This window comes from Gorilla gorilla, chromosome 1 (assembly GCF_029281585.2).
Source record: "Gorilla gorilla gorilla isolate KB3781 chromosome 1, NHGRI_mGorGor1-v2.1_pri, whole genome shotgun sequence".
NCBI classification, from domain to species: Eukaryota; Metazoa; Chordata; class Mammalia; order Primates; family Hominidae; genus Gorilla; species Gorilla gorilla.
The window spans coordinates 144,274,299-144,282,266 of NC_073224.2; the positions used below are offsets into that span (position 1 = coordinate 144,274,299).

Genomic DNA, 7,968 nt, shown 5'->3' on the forward strand with positions numbered 1-7,968 from the left:
GACCAGAAATCTGAAAAGGTTTGTTTAATCTTCTTCCCCTGCGCATCTTCCCCTTGCAGATTCCAATTGGAGTGGAAATGCCAGGTTGCTCAGAGAGACAGTTGTCCTTGTAATGTGTCTTGGCCAATTGGAAACTGGCAGCATTCAGGCTCTCTTGAGAACTTCTTCTTGCCAAGCTCCTAAGACATTTCCCAAGACTTAGTGGATTGGCCAATTGTACAACATTTCACTAAGCACACAAACTTTTCATAGCACATTCCAGACTTTTCAGAACACTGAGTTGTTAGCGAAGTGGGAAAAAAATGGTGTTTTATTCTTGTCTCCTGAGATGCTTCCAAATGTCATCATCATGGTCTCCCTAAAAGAGTGAAATGTAATGCAAATTCCCTTTAAGGTAAGGCTAATTAAGGGACACTTAAGTTTAGAGGAAAAACAAAAGCATAGATGAAACCACTTTAACAAATTAACCAAAAATTCAATTCTGGTCCTTATAAGAACTTAACCTTTTGTTCAGGATCAGTTATAACATCATTAACTTCATTCAAAGAAATATATTTATCCTGAGAACAGAATAGAAAAGGTCAATAACTAGATTCCAAAACTTTAAAAGAGAAAGATAGATCTCTAAATTACTAGATGAATTCAACCTTTTGGAAAAACATTTTGTATTTATTAAGAAGATTTTTACTGTAGCAGGGGGAAATTACTAAATTGTTAGCTGAGAACCAATGGTGGAAATTATGTGAATGCCTACTTCACTTGAACCCTTCTAAAATTATGGTGTTGATTCATGTATAATTAAAAGCCCTCAGAAAATATCCTACAGTCTGTGATGGGGGTCATTAAATAAATTAGACTAATTCTGATTTTACAAATGCAATTGTAAATTAAATAAAGTATCAAAAACAAATTCAATCACAGCTGTTTGGAAGAGTTTGTCGCTTAAAAACTTCACTTATCACCAAATAATATAATTAGGCAATTACCAAGTGACAACTGAGTGATGATTATAGCAGTCAAAGCAAAAGGGCAGAAGTCTTAAACTCCCAGAAAAGTCACTCACAGACAGATCACAATCAATCAAAGAGGGTATCTATTGACTAATTTTGTCTGACTTTCAGGTCAGCAACAGCTTTTGCCAGTTGGTGACTAGACCCACAACCAGTGAATCCATTAGGCACAGTAGATGCAGGACCTAGGGCCTGCGATACTTTTAGGGGTCCATGAAAATGTTTTAATTTGTTTTAAAAACAGAAGAAAAAAAACCATTTAGGTTAAAGAAAATAGTTTAGCATGTAATGTTAATAGAGTCATCTGGATATCAACTCAGTCATGAAACATAATTTTTACTGTGATGTTTATAGAAGAGGGGCCCATGAAGGCAGAAGCACCCAGGACCCATGAACTCATCAGGTGGCCCTGTCTAGACCTTCCCACAGGACCCCAGGTCAGTCAACTGCCTTGGTGAGGGCCAGGGGCCAGCCAGATATAGGAGGGAAGATGGAAAGAAGGCAGGCTGAATGAGGTACAGAATGTGGTCAAGAGCTTTATGGCATAAGACTAAGGGTGTAGGTCACATGTAGGCAAGAGATCGGTTTTACCAAGAGGGTGGCAGGCCTGAGGTTATAAGCCATATAAAACCAAAAGCTTTGTTTTCTTCACCACTGTATCTCTGTATCAGGTGTGGTGCCTGACGCATAATAATGTAGAGTGTGTTATGGAAACTACCAAACAGTATTAAGAAAGGAATATGTCCCTGTCATGCAATTATTTACCCCACTTCTATAACTACTAGCACCAGCTCTACTGATTCCTCAACAATATGCTTCTTTTACGTCCACCTTGATCAACTGTCTACCACCGGGAGTAAATTCACACTAAGGCAAGCTCGGTGGTGGCTAAACCATGGATCTCAGTTAAGTCTGACTCCTTCACATACCAGGAATGGAACTTTAAGAAAGTTCTTTACCCTTTCTAAACCTCAGTTGCCTCATATATGACATGAAGATATTTGCTCCCACACTAAGTGTCATGAGGACAAAAAGAGACCATGTGTGTCTTCTGCTAAGCCCAATGACCCCAACACTTAGGTTCCTTTTGTGTCAATTCTGTATTACCTGGCACATAACCATGTTTAATAATATGTCTTTACTAGTGCCCCTAAAATTTGCCTCTAAATATTTGCAGTTGGCTCATTTTCCACGCAACTATTAACTAAAGATACTCCTAGATTAAAAAGTGAAGATGAACAGAAGCCAACCAGCTGCTTGGTGGCCCAACTGATTATTAAGTATTAACTTACACCATCACAAGTTCCCACAATAGGCTGTCTGCAAGCTTGAGAAGCAAGGAGAGACAGTCCAAGTCTCAAAACTGAAGAACTTGGAGTCTGATGTTCAAGGGCAGGAAGCATTCCACGTGAGAGAAAGATGTAGGCTGGAAGGTTAGGCCAGTCTCACCTTTTCAAATTTTTCTGCCTGCCTTATATTCATTGGCAACTGATTAGATTGTGCCCCCCAGATTAAGGGTGGGTCTGTCTTCCTCAGCCCACTGACTCAAATGTTAATCTCCTTTAGCAACACCCTCACAGACACACCCACGGACAATATTTTGCATCCTTCAATGCAATCAAGTTGACACTCAGTATTAACCATCATAACCTAAAAATTCATAATGTTAAAAAATTTCAAATGTTTTCTAGCAGTATAGTCATTAGACTTTCCTGTTGTATTCTGAAGTATTGAAAGTGTTTTCCCTCCCATGTCTCAATATCTCAATGTGAGTAGCATCCAAATATTAAATATTCATCAGCTTATGTATAAAGCTTTCCCTTAAAATTTTTAGTATTAAATTCTTTTTAATCTGAAATTTTATTAGAAACATTCTTAAACAAGGAAAAACACCATCCAATGCCAATGAGTTTGCAAATATAACATCAAATTATTTCAACACATTGCAAACACAAATGGTCTATTTCATTGGACATTATGCAATTAAAAGGATACCTATTGGCTCCATAGGCTATGTCATCTAGCCCCATCATCTATTTAGACAAGGATTATTTCTACCCATTATAATAAGCAAATTGAATAATGGGATTTTCAGGCCTTGTAAGGTCACATTTTAGTTAATTTTAAATTCTTCTGGTGAATGTATGAAATTATGGTAAATTTATTGCTTTTAGAAAGTGTTCTACAGTTATTCTGCATCCATTTGAACCCTTTGAATTAAGCCAATTAAATCCCTGTTTGCATTATTATTTCTGTTATAGGCAGGTGATTGAATTTTATCAATTTCTCCACTAATAGCCAAATCATACATCTACTTGCTACACTAAAAATCATGCCTTTCTCCTATGTTATTCTACCTTTGGCTTCTTCCCAGTTTTTCTCAGGAACTAGTAACAACAATCACTCTTTGAAATATAGATGGGAAAATCTTCATCACTATTCCAAAAACATTTTTACTTTGGTGAGTTCATAAGCAATCTTTTTCTCACTAGTGTATATTTTAGATATTTAACTCATAAATAAATTAGGCTTATTCTAGTCATTTCCACAAAGATTCTCCTCTTGGTCTTCATAATACAGAGTTTGTACCTTGGAAGACAATCCTAATGCTCTCCTGACCAGTCACTTTATTTGCAGATAAGAAGTTCTGAGTTCTTATTTTGCTTAATATCTAACCGAGAGCATGCATGTTAACCTAATTTATATTATCCCTGCTCTGCCTAACATAAAATTCTAGAAAATAGACATCACTCATCAAGTAGTTCAATCAGGATACGCCATTTATGTTCCCAAGTCATTTGATTCCACTGGGCTTTCTCTTGCAGCTGTCAGTCTCTTTAAATCCTTTCTTACTTTCACCCTTGTCCTTACTTTTTTCTTTTTTTTTTCATCTTAAAAATTTTTCTTTTTTAATTTTACTTAAGTCTCAGGATACATGTGCAGAATGTGCAGGTTTGTAACACAGGTATACATGTGCCATGGTGGTTTGCTGCAGCTATCAACACGTCATCTAGGTTTCAAGCCCCTCATGCATTAGGTATTTGTACCTTATTTTCTTTCATATGTAGTCACACCTGACCTTCTCAGTCTTTTTTATTTCCCCAGAGCAACTTCCATTAGGTTCCCCAGCTCTCTATGCCTTATTTTCAGCTGCCTTCTTAATTTTTGAATAATCTCCTACCCTGAGGCCCTTCTAGCTTCATCTTCAACTAGCTTCTGAAAGCCCCCTTCTGCTGGGAGCTTCATTATGCTGATTTGCCTGCCAGCTACACTCTCCAGGCCTCATTCGCATGAATGCTGTCCTGGCCAAATCAAAGTGCCGGCACTTTAGGAGAAAGGCGCTATTTCCATCTCTTCTAAAGCACCATGTCTGGCTCTAAAAATAACATCTCCCATCAAAATAATGTTCCTTAACTCAGTGTCAGAGCCTATCACCCAAGCCATGGCCAGATCTGCAAAGTCAGCTTCCATTCTTCCTTCAGATTCTTTTTTTTTTTTCAAGTTTTCTAGAAGTTCTAGGGCCAAAAGTCTCCCAGAAGGTGAAAAGGAAGGAGAGATATTTTTTATAACAAAAGGATAGGAAAAGCCATTGTGAACGTTGTAGGGTCATTTTGTGCTAGCAGCAAAAGGGCTGACTATTCATATGATGTAGAAATGAAAAGATGGGTGATTTAATAAAAAGTTCTGAGGCTTTGCTGGTTTTATCTCCCATCTCTTTCATTTTCAGAGATATTTTGAAGGGAGTTTACGCAATAGTAATGATCTATCATTAGTTTGGTTCCCTAAAAATCTCAAGTTATCCGAAAGGTTTTTTGTTGTTGTTGTTGGCTTTTTATCTTTAAAAAGAGTAATTACTCAAATATTTTTAAAATTTCTAATCATTGTATAGTACGTGAGCAAAGTGAAATGTGGTATTTTTTATGTTTAAATATATATATAGATGTAGGGAGATTGTTCAAGCTAATTTTCATTCCATTTACATTCAGAAAGGAAAAGGTCTCCATATTTCAGGGGTTGTCTATAGTATTTTGTTTTTATGGAAGCATTAGGAAGAGGAAGCAAATTATGCAGGACTCCATTTAGTTTTGATTGCCTCAAAATGCAAACTGCTGAGGTTTTACAGGCTTGCACTATGGAAAGAAAAATACTTACCACCTAATTCCAGATATTTTGTGACTTATGAACCACTAGACATAAAATCATTGAGTCTCCAGGGCAAGAAAGAACCTAAAGTAGAAACAAGGCAATCAAGCCAGTCAATAATGAAGATCAAAAGTAAAACTTTCATTCCTGAATAAGCCTGTTTTGAAGTTTTACAATATTTGCCTTTTTTTATTTATTTGTTTTGGGCCTGCATACATCTGGTCAGAATCTTCCTATTCCTCATTTCTAGTGGTTTTCCTAACCCAATTAACATTTAAGGTACATTATTTACAAGGTAAAGGTAGGACTAGATTTTTTTAAAAGTTAAAATAATTATGTTATTTATTTACTTAAACAAAGGTCACACATTCAAATGTCCTCAGGAGCTAAACGGATGGCCTATTGCATTGCACAACTCCAAGGTACTATTAATTTCTGACGTATTCCACATAAACGGTGGAATGCTAATAATACATAAATGGAGCTGAGAAACCCAGTGGACTGCCTACAATAGATAAAGTAAATGTGTAAAATGGCCCTGGACCAAACTGTAGGAAGCAGAGGGGCCTGTTGCCAAAGGAGGGCGCAGGACCCTGCAAACAAAGCAAATGCATATCTGCAAACTGAATTTTGGACAGTAGGTCAAATGTTTATGATTTCATTCTATAAATAGATTAGGGAAGTATTTGTCTATGGATAACTAGATTGTATCTCCTATATTATTAAAATTATTCTAGTGCCATGTCTGATTTTCAGTTTTTTAAAATTCTCTTTCAATTACCAGATTTTAAGGAGAATTTAAAAATCAAAAGGCAGTATAGCAGTGGGGTCCATGCTATACCACAAGCAGATCGATCACTACTTATATTGTCTATTAGTACAGGAATGTAATGACAAATCTGTTTCCACAGCAACACATAATTTTTAGATCCAAATGAAGTTATTATTTAGACATTCATTTATTTATTTGTTTTGGGCCTGCATACATCCTGCTTCTTCGCATCTTCATCCTGTCCACATCTGTCCAATGATTGTTCAACAAAATTTATTTTTTCTCAATAAGTAGGCAAGGTACTCTGCAAGGTGGCACAGTTCTTAACTACAAAAAAGCTTACTGTTTAGAGAAGTAACAAATATGTACACAAAGGTATGTGGAATTGCTATATATCAGTTGTTTTTAAAATGCAGCAGTTGGTACAAAAAAGGGAAAAATTGGGGGATATAAGAAAGGCAGTGAATGTATCAAAGACATATCTGCACTCCTGTGTTTATCACAGCACCATTCGTAATAGTTGAAATAGGGAATCAACCTAAGTGCTCATCAATAGATGAATAAAGAAAATGCGGTACATATACAATGAATTGGTCCATTCTCATGCACTATGAAGAAATACTGGAGACTGGGTGATTTATAAAGAGGTTTAGCTGACTCACAGTTCCGCATGGCTGGGGAGGCCTCAGGAAACTTACTATCATGGCAGAGAGGGAAACGAACACATCTCCTTCACATGGCAGCAGGAAGGAGAAGTGCGTAGCGAAGTGGGGAAAATCCCCTTATAAAACCATCAGATCTCGTGAGAATTCACTCACTATCACGAGAACAGCATGAAGGTAACCACCCCCATGATTCAATTACTTCCTGCCGGGTCCCCCGCCGTGACACGTGGTGATTATGGGAATCACTATTCAAGATGAGGTTTGGGTGGGGACACAGCCAAACCATATCATACGAAATGAAATATTATTCAGCCATAAAAAGAATGAAATCCTGTCATCTGTGGCAAAATGGATGGAACTGGAGGCCATTACGTTCAGTGAAATAAGCCAAGCACAGAAAGACAAATATCACAGGTTCTCACTCATATGCAGAAGCTTAAAAAGTAGATCTCATGGAGCTAGAGAGTAGAGTGGTGATTACTAAAGGCTGGAAAGTGGGAGGGGTTGAAGGGGAAAAGTAATATAAAGGTATTTATTAACACTAAACTGTACACCTAAAAATAATAAAGACGGTAAATTATATATGTATATTTAACCTCAAATTTTAAAAAGTTTTAAAAAGAAAGGCATTGAAAATAGTCTTTGAAGACGGACCAGTTCAAAGTCATGTCAGAAAAAAGTAGTTGGCATCATGCCACACATAAAGCATTCCATTAGAGAGGATAGGATATAAAGGCAAGAAAAGCTGTGACCAGTTTGAACCATGTGGGTGGATCCCATGGAACCTGTGGAGGAGTGGATGGGATAACAAAATTATGAGAAAGATAAGTTGAAGTGTTACCTTACTGGCTGCTCCTTTTTAGACAGATTTTCCTTCTCCAGGTCATTCCCTCTTCTCCCCTTTAAATAATACAGCTCAGGCCTTGGACGGCTTCCATTTTCTATTCACAATCACATCCTTTATGATCTCATCTACTCTTGTGGATTTAAATGCCATCTTTATTCAGATGACTCTGAAATTTGTGTCTCCACTGCATACCCTGAATTCAAGACTTGTACATCCAATTGCCATCTATACATAGAAGCCTAATGGGCATCACAAAATTAAAAGTATTATCTTGATCTATTTGGGATGCTGTCACATAATACCACAAACCAGGTGACTTATAAAGAACAGAAATTGACTTCTCACAGTTCTGGAGGCTGAGAAGTCCAAGATCAAGGCACATTCAGTGTCTGGTGAGGGCCCACTTCCTCTTAGACAGTGCCTTCTCACTGTGTTCTCACATAGTGAAAGGGACAAAGAGTCTCTCTGGGGCCTCTTTAATAAGGGCATCAATCTTATTCATGAGGGCTCTGGCCTTATGACCTAATTACC

At 37.2% G+C, this 7,968-nt stretch overlaps 1 long non-coding RNA gene across 1 annotated transcript; it reads right to left on the reverse strand.

Annotated features, from left to right (window-relative positions):
• Positions 1-9: 9 nt before the first annotated feature.
• Positions 10-7,629, reverse strand: LOC129529181 (uncharacterized). The gene is made up of 2 exons (XR_010133679.1): positions 7,432-7,629; positions 10-358 (listed from the first exon to the last, which is right to left on the reverse strand). It is a non-coding gene; the product is annotated as an uncharacterized lncRNA (long non-coding RNA).
• Positions 7,630-7,968: the final 339 nt, after the last annotated feature.